This window comes from Lactuca saligna, chromosome 1 (assembly GCF_052625555.1).
Source record: "Lactuca saligna cultivar CGN05327 chromosome 1, ASM5262555v1, whole genome shotgun sequence".
In the NCBI taxonomy this organism is placed as follows: domain Eukaryota; kingdom Viridiplantae; phylum Streptophyta; class Magnoliopsida; order Asterales; family Asteraceae; genus Lactuca; species Lactuca saligna.
In genome coordinates, this window is record NC_136417.1 from 143,560,944 (window position 1) to 143,574,049 (window position 13,106).

A 13,106-nucleotide genomic window follows, 5' to 3' on the forward strand; every position below is an offset into this window, starting at 1 on the left:
TATACTCCTTCCTGCTCAGTGCATCTGCTACTACATTGACTTTTCCCGGGTGATATCTAATTTCACAGTCGTAATCGTTAAGTAGCTCGACCCATCGACGCTGCCTCATGTTGAGTTCTTTTTGGTTCATTATGTGTTGGAGGCTTTTATGATCAGTGTATACCACACTCTTCGTCCCATATAAGTAGTGTCTCCAGATTTTTAGTGCAAAAACAACCGCTCCTAACTCGAGGTCGTGCGTAGTGTAGTTCGCCTCATGGGTCTTTAGCTGTCTCGAGGCATATGCGATAACCTTACCCCGTTGCATCAAGACACAACCGAGCCCCTGGTTGGATGCATCACAGTATACGACAAAATCTTCTGTCCCTTCGGGAAGGGATAATACTGGTGCGGTGCATAGGGCTCGCTTCAGGGTTTGGAATGCCTTCTCCTGTCTTTCCTCCCAGTCGAACGGTACTCCTTTCTGTGTCAGCATAATGAGAGGTTTCGCAATCCGAGAAAAGTTTTGAATGAATCTACGGTAGTAGCCAGCGAGGCCTAGAAATTGACGAATTTCCGTAGGCGTCTTCGGTGCTGACCAGTTCTCAATAGCTTTAATCTTGGAGGGATACACATGAATTCCTTCTTCACTAACCACGTGACCTAAGAATTCAACTCTTCGGATCCAGAATTCGCACTTAGATAACTTCGCATATAACTTTTCGGATCGCAACGTTTCCAAGACTCGTCGTAAGTGATCCCTGTGTTCTTCCTCGTTCCGAGAGTAAACGAGGATATCGTCAATGAAGACGATGACGAACTGATCCAAGTATGGCCGGCACACTCTATTCATCAAGTCCATGAATACTGCGGGGGCGTTAGTTAGTCCAAAGGGCATCACTACGAACTCAAAATGTCCGTAGCGGGTTCGGAAAGCTGTCTTCGGGACATCTTCCTCAAGTACCCGTAACTGATGATACCCAGATCTAAGGTCAATCTTGGAGAAGTAACTTGCTCCTTGTAGTTGATCAAACAGATCGTCGATACGAGGGAGGGGGTAGCGATTTTTAACCGTGAGTTTATTGAGTTCTCTATAATCGATGCACATCCGAAACGATCCGTCTTTCTTTTTCACGAACAAGACCGGAGCTCCCCAAGGTGAGAAACTCGATCTTATAAAGCCCTTGCTGAGCAGTTCGTTGAGTTGGCCAGATAGTTCTTGCATTTCGGCAGGCGCTAGACAGTAGGGCGACTTAGCTACGGGGGTAGCTCCTGGAATTAGGTCGATTCTGAACTCAATCTGACGTTTGGGAGGTAGGCCGGGAAGATCCTCCGGAAAGACGTCAGGGAAATCGCATACTACGGGAATGTCTTTTGGATCTTTCGATTTCTGGTTAGTGTCAACGACATGGGCAAGAAAGGCGCGATACTCCTTGCGTAAGTATTTCTGAGCCTGAACACTGGAGATGATACGAAGGCTCGTACTCGGCTTATCTCCATATATCAAGAGGGTTTCGTGATTCGGAAGGTTCAGACGAATGGCTTTGTCAGAACATAGGATATCGGCGCAATGGAGACTCAACCAATCCATACCAACAATGACATCGAAATTTTTGATTGAGACTGGCATAAGATCGATTGGAAATGAGTGATCGTCTAACATGAGAGTGCAACCTATGTAGATTTCGCTAGAGTTTTCTGTTTTCCCATTAGCCATTTCTACGACGAATGTTTCTTTTAGTGGTTGAGGGGTTTGTTTGAGTAAGTGTTTAAAGTTATGATTTACGAAGCTTCTTTCTGCACCACTATCAAATAAGACACAGGCATAGGAGTTGTTGAGAAGAAACGTACCCGTGACTACTGTGGGATCTGCTACCGCTTCATTGTGACCGATAGCGAGTAGCCTTCCAGTTCCTCCAGCATTTGTGGTCTTTGGACAGTTTCTCTTAAAATGACCCGCCTCTCCACAGCCATAACAAGTTGGGGTCACTCCCGTACCAGGAACCTGCGTGATAGGTTTGGGAGGGGCCTTACAAAATCGGACAGTATAGCCTTTTCGACCGCAGTTGGAACACTGCAATTCACGGCAGGGGCCGTTGTGGTGGAAAGGGCACTTGGGACACTTGGGCAAGTTTCCACTGTAAGCTTTTGGCGGGGCTGGAGCAGCTGGAGTAGTCGGGGTGGTGGCAGCATGGACCGCCACAATTTGTTGGTCCTTTGAGGAGGTTTGAGTTTTCTTGCCTTTCATCTTATCCCATCGCTTCCTCTTTCTGTCAGATGAAGCAGGCGGTGCAGTGGTTGTTGTGGTTGCTGTCGCCGGAGTGGAGGGGATTTCGTGGTTGATCAGACTCTGGGCCAATTCCTTGGCGCTATCAAAAGTTGTAGGGCGTGAAGCTAGAACATTTCCTCGATATGGAGGTACTAAACCCCAGATGTACCGTTCAATCTTCTTGTTCTCCGAAGGGATCATATTGGGGCACATAGCTGCCAAGTCGCAAAACCTGGCCGTATAAGCCGTTATATCGGTCCCCTTCATCTTGAGGTTCCAGAGTTCTTCCTCAAGTTTCTGAATTTCGCCCCTAGGGCAGTACTCTCCTCTCATGAGGTCCTTCAGAGTGTCCCAGCCCATAGCATTGGCTGTGACCAAGGAAAGTGAACTAACATGGCCGTTCCACCATGTCAAGGCCCTGTTGGTAAGGGTAGCAGTAGCGAACTTGATTTTGCTCTCCTCGGGACAAGAGCACATCTCAAACACCGCTTCGGTTCTTTCGAACCATCGGGATAATGTCAGAATTCCTCCGGTACCGTCGAAGAAGGTAGGTTTACAGTTCATGAAATCCTTATAAGTACATCCCTGCACTCGATGATGGACTTCACCGAACCTAGAGTTACCACCGCTCGCATCCCCAGAATTCATTTGGGCCATGGCTGCTGTCACGGCCGCAGTCACCGCTGTTTGGAATAGCACCGGATCGATCTGTGGAGGAGGGGGTGGTGGAGTAGGGGTTTGAGTTGCAGGTCTTCCTCTGGCGGGACGCTTTCGTGGAGGCATCCTTTACTGGAAGAAGTATAGAAATGATAGCAATAGTAAGAGCCTATTGCGAATATAAATAGAGTGTTTCGTGGACTAAATCAACATAATCCAAGATCAAGATGAGAGTTATAGCAATAGAGAAATCAACTGCCAATATATTGGTATTCATGATGCAACACGAGTTCATGAAAATTTGACCTAGCAATAGGTCTTACATCATACCATAGGGACAAGGTTTGGCAGTTTAGAGGTTTGACTAGAGTACTTTCAAGCTAGGAATGTTTACAGATAATAGATCTACGGAACATAGAGTGGATAGGTTAATCCATTAAACCAAAAGATAGAGGTAACTAGACGTCTTCTACTGGCGACGGTTACTTGTCGGGTGAATCCTCAGTTCTACTAGCTGACGCATAACTTCTTGAAGGTGTCGATCATGAGTCCTTTGGTGTGCATGGAGTTCTCTAACTTCGGTTCGGGATGCAGCCAGCTGGTGCTGCAGAGCCTCGTTAGTCCTCCTTGTCATGTCCATGGCTTCTTCGAGTTGGCGGATGCGAACTGTGTTGAGATTTGAGTTGGCATCCACTTCCACAACTCGACCTATTGCAGCTTGACCTTGCTCGACATTCCTGGCAATCCTTCGGATCATGATGGGCAGAACCTGATCTGCTGATCCACCTTCGTTTACGTTGTAGAAACTTCGGTCTCCATTGTATGGCGTGGGTTGACCCTGCTCTTCGCTCCATCTGTGCAAGGATATGGCCCACGTAGGAGTGGGGCCCTGAAATGTCGGACGGGGGTTGGGGTTTGGGACTCCAGGGGGTAGGTTATTAACTTCTGGCTCGGAGTCGGATTTATCCGGAAAGCCTTCTGCTCGGTGGTCATCCAAGGGGATTGGGTGATCATCGTCCGACTCTTCACTGAGCCATCCCCCATTACCCTGGTTTGGGTAGTACGGGTCGCCAGGAGGGTGGAAGCCAGCCATGGTGTCTATGCGAGAAAAGGGGAAAAGAAGGTTAATAGGCGTACTAACCTAAATTACTTATAAGACGGTCGTCACGAGTTGGACCAATACTGGCATAATGCATACTAATTACATGTGATTGGGGCAGGATAGTCCGTCGAATAAGTGACCCTAACTCTAAATCCACAACCAGACAAGGAACAGGAAGTAAAGCAAAGATCACAGATTCTAAGTCTATAACGCCCTAGTCACATGTAACCGGAAAGTATCCATTTAGCGACTATTGCTCCATCAGTAACGACCCTTTTTAGTTCTCACAGATGTATGTTTTTAGAGGTACAGAATACTCCTATAGTATTCTAATGTTAACGTTATTGTGGTAGTGTTGGTAAGTTTTAGACTTGTTGCAATACCACAACCAAACTTAGGCACATCCTAGTCACTCCCAGGAAAACGTAGTTGATCAGGCTACATCCCCCTAAATGTGACTATATGTCTCTAAGCTCAATTGTGCTATCCGACAATCTTAATACTTTTGTTTCGTTCTAGGATGATACTGGCTTCTGTGTTTTATAGTGATGTGTATATATATATACTTAGTAAAATCTTTTAGATACTTAACAGTATATATTCTTGGTCAGATTGTTTTAGTCCCGAAGTGTTTATAGTTCGTATATCTTTTATAGGTTGATATACTTGATTCACTATAAACAATGCTCTGATACCAATCTGTCACACCCCAAAACCGATAACGGCGGAATACGTTTCGGGGTGGATGACGTAGTGTACAGTATCATCACAATTGTATAATAGTAAAAGCAAGAAACATACAACCATTTCATTTATATAGTAAGTGTATTTACAAGTTTGTTTTGTAATGTTTGACAAACACCAAAAGTAAACAAAAATAAGAGATGGGTCTTGTATCCTCCATCTTCTCCAAAAATACTGTTGCTGTACCTGTCTATCTTTGACCTGAAGATACAAGTTATTTTGAAAAGAATATCAGCATAAAGCTGGTGAGTTCATAAGAGTTTTAGTATGAGTACTTGTATAAAAAGCATTAGAGTCATTATTATGAAAACTGAAGTTTGAAATCATAAATAGTGGTGAAACCTAGAAAATCCCATATTCTGCAGAACTGCATAGTAAATGAAAATCCTTAAGAAATCTGTTGTTTCTATCTTTGAATGTCATTTATCATAGAAGTGTAATAGTGACTCATCATTAAGTAATGTAATATAGTGAGTTATTCTTAGAGTATATAATAGTGGTGCAGCATCCTTTAGTATTAGATACTTATTTACTTCCGGATATTACTTCATCTTTCTTTTAGTATTTTAGTGCGGTTATAGTGTCTTTCTAGTATATTCCCAATAGTGTGAGTAATAGCGAACCCCCATGACCTTCCCAGTCATGCATAGTGTAGTAGAGTAAAAGCATCCCTGGGCCTGAGCGGCTCGGACTGAAGTTATCAGTCGGGATGTAATAGCGTCTGCCCCGTATAGATCTATACATATAGTGTCGTCTTCCTATCGGAAAACTTCGGGCATAGTGTATAGCGTATAGAGTATCCCGTAGTGGATTAGTGAGTTGTCTCATGATTAGTGCATTCTCTTGTATTATAGTGTAGTAATCTTTCGTATAACTTGTATTGTATTCTCTTATTAGTGTATTGCTTCATACTATAGAGAATTTTAGTAGTGTAGAGTAATAGTGGAAACAAGGGATAGAGTCCTTAACTATACCCATTATAGTTAATTTAGTGTATGTGGTTCTAATCAAGTAGTGATTCAGGTAATTAATGAATTAAGAAGTACTCATAATCTGTACTAATATATGAGATATATAATTAAGAAATCAATGACAGTCGGATGGATAACTACTACCCTAAGTCCACAATCAAACAAGAAACAGGAAATAAGGCGAGTTATCGGTCCTAAGTCTTTCAAGTCGTACTTATATAAATATATTAGTATGATTACATTCTCATAAAGAGTTTTATTTAACAAAAGTATTGTATGAAAGGAACATTTAAAACTTTTTTGTTAATCCAAGATAGTTTTGAAAACAATTGATTTATTTATAAAGCATAGTGATAAATCACATGTGATTTGAACTACAGATTGTGAATCACATGTGATTAACTCTGAAATCTGAAAATTAGTCTTGTATAACTTTTCATAAACATGTATATTCAACTTGTATCTCCCCCCTAAAACATATAAAACATTTGAAAGGTTCATTAAGGGGTATGAACTCACCTGAAATCGCGGAAATCGGGTGAATCGGGTAAATCGGGTAAAAGTGTCGATTGAGCGTTTGGTACCCAATAACCTCTTGAGCACCTCCTAGGACCCTAATGTCATATGAAATATGTATTTTACAAGAAGTTAATCATCTTATGCTTTTCATTATAGTATTTGGACATTCTAGCATCGTTTTCGGGGTTTTAAGGCTTAGAAGGGGTTCCCGAGAGTGGTACAAAGTCATATGATTTACGGGAGGGTTCACGAGCTCACTCTTTTGGAGTTTATGGCCCAAAAGCCATCCTTTGGGAGTTTACGGCCGTAAACCCCCTAGGTTTGGCCGTAAACTCTTGTGGCACTCCAAAGTGTATGTTTAAGGTCTTATTTCACTTCCTTGATTTAGTGGTATGTGTCTTGGACTATTTTAAGGGATTAAACATCATAATTTGTGAAATTTTTGGGGAGTTTACGGCCAAGACTTGTTCTTGGGCCGTAAACTCTTGTAAACCCTTCAAGATGTATGTTTTATTGGTACAACAAAGTCTCATACACCTTAGATAAATCCTAGAAGGCCATATAGTGAGTTTGGGACAATTTGGCATATATTTTTGGGGAGTTTACGGCCCAAGAACACCCTTGGCCGTAAACTCTTCATTTTGTGTCCAAATGTGAAGTTAAATGGTACAACACACTTCCAAAGGCCTTAACTAAATTCCTTACAAGCACTAGGGTAGTTTAGGGACTTGTTTGACACAAATTTTTGGGTGTTTACGGCCCAAGCTTAGCCTTGGCCGTAAACTCCTCTTTTTGCCATCAAATGATGTTGTTTGATGCATTTAAGCCTTCCTTGTTGTCAAGTCTAAATTGCCAAACACCCTAGATGAGTTTTTGGGACATTAAACAAGTGTTTTTGGGGTGTTTGAGGTGTTTACGGCCTAAGCACAAGCTTGGGCCGTAAACTCCTTTTTACATGTCTAATCCATGTGTTTTAGTGTCCAAACCCTTCTAGATACATGCCTTAATTAGTATACTAGCTTAACATGAGGAAAAACTTGATCTTTGGCATGATTTTGGGGGTTTACGGCCTAAGGAGCCTCTTAGGCCGTAAACTTCTTTATGGTCCTTGATTCTCATGATTTTGGACTCTAAAAGCAGTAAAGTATGATTAGATTAAGTTAGGGGATGAATCCTTACATTTGGAAGTCGGAAATTCGCGGATTTGGAGTCGATTTCGGGTCTAGAGAGAGAAAGTAGTGAGAGAGAGGTGTAATTGTGGTAAAAGAGTCCAATTGAAGTGTTCAAGTGTTTTTATATGTCTCGGGTATTGTACCCGATACACGGCTACTCGATGCTAAAGTCTAACGGGGTTAAAACTTTTTACCCGGGTGAAGTGGTTGAAACAGTAATACAACTCTATTAGGTTAAACTAGATTAACACGTAAGAGTTATATTACTTATAATGATATTAGGACATGCATATAATTAGATATTCGGATATTAACGATTCCAAATATTACATAAAATAACGTACGTTAACGTATTCCGTTAGTGAAAATGGGATTTGTAACGGGAATAGATTTAGGGTTGTCACATAAACCCCTCAAGGATGGGTTCTTGGGCCGTAAACTCCTATATCATAGTCAAATGATGCCCAAAATTCCATCCAAGGCTTGTAAAATGAGTTTAAATCACATGTTATTGCCCTAGCACCACCAAAAAACATAAGGAAAGTGTGAGGGGGAGTTTAAGGCCGTAAACTCCTAGTTTACTGCTGTAAACTTCATTAAATGGTCCATAAGAGAGTTAAATCCATTCCTATGCCCTAGATTTGATCCTAGCTAATTTCCCCAAGTCATATAAGGCCATTTAGCACCATAAAAACCTCACCCATGAGTTCACGGCCGTGAACTCATGTGGAGTTGATCTTAGGGCCGAAAACTCCATAAGGAGTTTACTCTCAAAGAGTAAACACGTTATCCAAGCCATATATGTCCGTAGATGTCACCCGGGTCACTCTAAACACTTGATTTGAAGTGTTTTCGCATCTTAGAGTGTATAATCGTATCTAATTAGTGATTTAAAGTCTAATTAGATACATTTTTATATCATTTCATATTACATAGGAACCTCGCGCGTTATCAAGCCCAGAACCGACACTTAGCATCCAATCCGACACGTTCTCAACCGGTGAGTTCGTACCCCTACCCTTTTTCAAATGTTTTTAGGGGGAATTCAAGAAAAAGTACAACGAAATCTTGTACTCAAACTTATTATTTTCAGTTCAAATATCTATATTCTATATGTTTTTAATATCAAAACTATGCTAAATCAAATAGTTCGAATTAAGAAGATAGCTTTCAGACTAATCATAGATTTCTTGATAAAGTGTTACAATCTAAATTATATTTCATAATCTACGAATAATTCATACTAATCATCAATTAGAACTAATACGAATACGAATACGAAAGTACAACTAGGAACAGAACGAATACGAATCAGATTAGGAATAGGACTAGGAATACGAATACGAATACGAATACGAATACGAATACGAATACGAATATGAATACGAATAGGATTAGGAATAGGACTAGGAATACGAATACGAATATGAATACGAATACGAATACGAATAGGATTAGGAATAGGACTAGGAATACGAATACGAATACGAATACAAATACGAATAGAATACGAATACGAATACGAATAGGATTAGGAATAGGACTAGGAATACGAATACAAATACGAATAGAATACGAATATGATTATGAATACAAATATAAAATACCAATATGAATATGATTAAGAATAGGAATACGAATACGAAGGCTCGCATCTAGGTACATTCAAGTGTAACACAATTAGGATATCAGAATACCTAGCTAATATAACAAGTATGAAAGATAATCAAACATCACATTAGGAGTTCAATAACTAAACTTACTTTTAGGAAAATATAGGATTTTCCTGGGATAACAATAGTACATAACCAGAATCGTGTAACAAAACAATTTAACTAAACTTTACATAAAGAAAATATAGGATTTTCTTGGATAACAAACTTTTCGGAAAAACCAAAGGAACTTGTACATTTTCATAAAACAAACTTCTTATGAACTCACCAGCTTTTTGCTGATTTTCAAACTGCTTGTATTCTCAGGTCCATATTAGACAGGTACCCAGCGATCCTTTTGGAGAAGATGGAGTACGTAGAAGACACATCTTTACTTTTGTTCATATATACATATGTATAACACTTGTAACACTTTACTTTTGAACAGATGTAAATTCTAATATGTAATGTAATGGTTGTTTACTTTGCTTACTATGTGCATTGGATTTGATACTCAACATGGAGTCCGCCCCGGAAATGTTTCCGCCTTAGGTTTTCGGGGTGTGACAAGGACAATCTAAGGTTTTACCAAAGATTAGTTGCTCAAGGATAGTTGGAAGTATATTGTTAATATTGGAAGGACCATATTGACATATTCTAGAAAAGAGACAACTCTTGTTCAGAAGTAGTAGTCGAAATAGGAATATGGAGTTGTCTCCATAGGTGGAAGTTATATGTGTAAGATTAGAAAACTTAATGCAAGAAGGATATTCAAAGAAATGTGCTTTGAGACTTTGTCTCCATGGAATTGATCTCCATTGGAATAACCTATAATGACTGTTGACAAGTCTTTGTGACTTTGTACATATTCATTACAAGAGGGTCTGTGCATATAAGTTTAAAATCTAAACAGGTTTAGTAAATGTTAGGAATTTAGAATTCTTACATTTTTCGATAAGGATTTGGGAGTGTGAAAAGAGAATCATTGAAAGAACGTTCAATCGATCTATTTCACAAAGTAAGGATCATAGACAAACATAGAGTGCATACTTGATGTATTGCAAAGCTATTGTTTAGAAAACATAGTGTACATGCTTGGAGCATGGGACAACTAGTGTTTTTTAAACTCAAGTATAAAGTTGATAAAATCGAAACAATGAATAATGAGTAATTAGTATGGTGATAAATAAAAGGTGTTTTATTTATATTCATAGTTTTGATACCATATTAGATTCATTTATTCTTGTGTCTTATTTTGTATGTTTTGACTTCCAGAATAAAATAGGTTATTCTTCCTGAATGACTAAGTTATTCAAACCATCCACAGTCGGTCATATGTTGTAAGTAGATATGAATCAAGACTGTCATGGGTTGTCTTGTAGAGGTCCAAGTTGGTGGACAAAGTGGTGTTACAACACTCATGAGTTCTCATAAGTTCTGAGTATTGGATTCAACCCGCTCTCATTTGAATCACTTCATGGATTTTATCACGAGTGATCATGAGACGATAATATCTTATATTCTTCAAACCTAGAGATATGAGTTATTACTATGAGTTGATAGTACATTGATTTCACGAAAATGCATTGGTAACTCGATGTTATAAAATGTGCCTTTGTGTATAACTCAAAAAGTGGTAGAACAAGCCATATGAGTTGAATTTTATCCATTCATTTTACCTTCGGGATAAAAAGCGATATCTGTGGGCCCCTCGATGATTTAGTGATGACACATGTGAGTGCTTGGCCAAGCTAGAACTGATGTGATTTGTTCAATCAGTCAGTCGTCATAAATCAAAAATCAGGAAACAACAAATGGATAGAGAGAATGATTATTAATCCATGTCTCAGTCCATATGATATCTAGAATGGAGGAATATATGATCCCTTATCTAATGGACAAGCCATTGACAAGGTTAGAGTTCGGTTACAAGGTCAGAGTTCGACAGCGGCTTTTGAGAGCTACAATTGCTAGTTGGGTTTCGAAGTCATACGCAACAATAGTTTTAGACTTATCCAAGTGGGAGACGGTTGGATTAATGTCTAACTCCATAAATATATTTGGTATGTACTTGACCCGATCCAGCATGGTCCATTTGGGTTGCATGGCATCGTGCACTTGGATAGACTAAATGAGAGAAATAAGACACTTATGGTTATTAATATATTATAAGTTCTAATATATTAATAATAAGACTAATAATATTTAATTAGTATTGATCAAGAATTAATTTAGAATTAATTATGTGATCAAAAGAATTATAATTAAATATATAGGTTGATTGTGTAAATCATCCATAACTTATATAGTGGGCCAAAGCTCCATGGATATAGGATGCTCCATGGAGGTTACATAACCCATGGGTCATGGAAATGAAAGGTCATGACAATTAGGGTTTACATGGTGTAACCCTAATTGTAACACACTATATAAGCATCATATTATTCACCAAAATCGGCCACTAGTGTGTGTAAAAGAAGGGCTAGCCGATTTCATGAAGTGTGGATTTCTCTCTAAGTTATTCCAAGAGAATTTGATGTTGTGTGAGCCATTTGAGGTGTCACATTTGAGTCATTAGGCACTCAAGCCCCATGGAGTCAAGCTACACTACAAGAGGTATGTATTCTATCTGTATTATTACCCAAGTATCTATGATTGTATGCTAGATAGGGTAATACCTTGGAATATTAGTATTTGCATGTATATTAGAGAAAACATAGATCCAAGGTATTTAGGGTTGCATATACACCATAAGAGTGTTAGAATGCTCAAAACCCAACAGATACATACTTTCAAAACAGTCGGATCTTGGTAGAAGACTACATTTTATACTAGTAGGAAATATAGGATTTCCTAGGGTTTTCACACTTATATGAACTGTTTCATCAAACATTTACAACTATTTTCCTTACGGTTGTACAAATCAAAGACATTAAATTACTTATGAATTCACCAGCTTAAATGTTGATCTATGCTTTCAAAATAACTTGTATTCTCAGGCCATCAGTAGACAGGTACCGGTGATAGGTTTTTTGAGAAGACGGAGCTCAGACAAGTCTCATCTTTATCATTCATTTTTGGTGTCTATTACATTACAAAGAACACACATGTATTAAAATTATATATTTAATGCAATGGATGATGTTTTTTTACTTGTTTACTATTACTGTGTTGTGATACTATACATGATGTCCTCCGCCCCAGAACGTTTCCGCCGTTCTTGGTTTTGGGGTGTGATATTATGTGGGATGGACAAGATAGAAATGGAGCACTTGGTTCAAATTATATGCATGGTTCTTATTTGAGTTATAGCCTTTGAAATGGAACAAGAGTACGACCGTCTATCCCATTCTCAGGTCGTGTGTGACCATGTTTTCGTCAGATTTTGCATTGGTAGCAGCCTGTACTGTGAAAGGAATTGTATGTGGTAAAAGAGTATGGCAGTGTTGTGTTCGATTAGGACTGAGAGGTATGTTTATTAGGTTCATGCAAGATGGAGGATTGAGTTTGAGTATCTTTAGGCCCCATGGTGTTAGTCGTGAGTTTCAAGCGAGTGATGGAATGACAACAAGATCGGTGTGGTACCGTAAGATTATCGTTTTAGTGGTTAGAAGGTGACACAATGTCATGAACCAGTGGTTGAATGTTTCTTATGGATGGGACCATTTTCCTTGTAGGTTGTTTATTAGGATTTTGGTTACTAGTGTTAGGTATTGCTTCTTAAATCTCGAGTCACGAAGTTTGTTGTACATATCTCGAGTATTAGGTAGAGGTACACCTGAGTTGATAAGGGATTTGGATGCAAGGTGAAATTCATGGATGGACCATCATTATTCTCGTAGGAGAAGTGGGTTGGTGATTACTTGTTAGGAAGTCAAGTGATTGTTTAAGTTTTTGGGCACAATTTCTGGATTAGGTTTGGGCAAAATTCGCGATTGGTATGTTTTAAGTATTCTCTCTGCATGATTTGGTGGTGTTCCTAGTCAGGGACTATAGGTAGGTACGACATATGGATGGTCATCAGTCTTGGGGTATGGTATC